Genomic DNA, 1011 nt, shown 5'->3' on the forward strand with positions numbered 1-1011 from the left:
GCTTTTCAGCCAATCAGCGTGGAGCAACCCCATCAACCTCAGGGAATGAGATCAAGAAGGAGTTACATTTCGAATAAAACTGAATAGTAAGAAATGTGTTCGGCCATAGACGTGGGTACTATTGATGGAGATTTAAGTTTGCATATTGTGCGGCATACTGGAGAAAACCGATGTCAAACATACGGCGTGAAATAATTAATGAATTGGTGATAGCTGGTGACATGTCGCATCTATCCGTCCTTGTTGTGGGTGTTGTCCGATTCCATTCTTCTAGTCGTGACTTCGATACATTAATGGAGTTACTTTTCTAATATTAGGTGAATAAAAATTATAATATTGTTGCAAATCCTTATATCATAAAGTAATGAATGATGGTAAAATACATTATCTGCTAAGTATTGACGTAATTCAGTAATATAGGCGTCAGAAAACCGTAGCCATAAATCTACAATGGAATATCTTCGCCGTGGTACAGTGGAACCATGCGTGCTTTGGGGTCCGAGGGGTCTCCAAGCGCACGGGTTCGAATCCTGTCCACGGTGCGAGTGTAGGTTGGGCTTCCTCACACGGGGTGACGGTTTCCTAGCGGGTGGGCTTTGAGATAGGAGGTACTACAAAAAGTATCTCCTTTAGCCCATAAATTTTCCTGAAAAGCCCACATGGTATAAAAAAAAAAAAAAACAAGCCGAGACAACCACCACCACCACCACCATAGCCTTCTTCATCAACGCGATGCTCTCTACAGCCACCGCCTGCACCATTAACCAACCCAAACACAAGTTAATAAGTGTCTGCCAATCTCAGCACGAACGTATTGTGATAAAGAAAAAGTTACTAGACTGTATACATAAATATTGAAGTAGGCACAAGAAAAGAAAACCACCGAAGAATGACTCCGAGGAAAGACTGAAAACACGAGGTAGTGGCGATGGAGAGGCGACACTCGTGACCTTAAACTCACCCACCGGCCAGTGTTGTGCTCTGAGTGAAGGGATTCATTCCTCTGCCTGT

This window comes from Portunus trituberculatus, unplaced genomic scaffold (assembly GCF_017591435.1).
Source record: "Portunus trituberculatus isolate SZX2019 unplaced genomic scaffold, ASM1759143v1 PGA_scaffold_236__1_contigs__length_99660, whole genome shotgun sequence".
NCBI classification, from domain to species: domain Eukaryota; kingdom Metazoa; phylum Arthropoda; class Malacostraca; order Decapoda; family Portunidae; genus Portunus; species Portunus trituberculatus.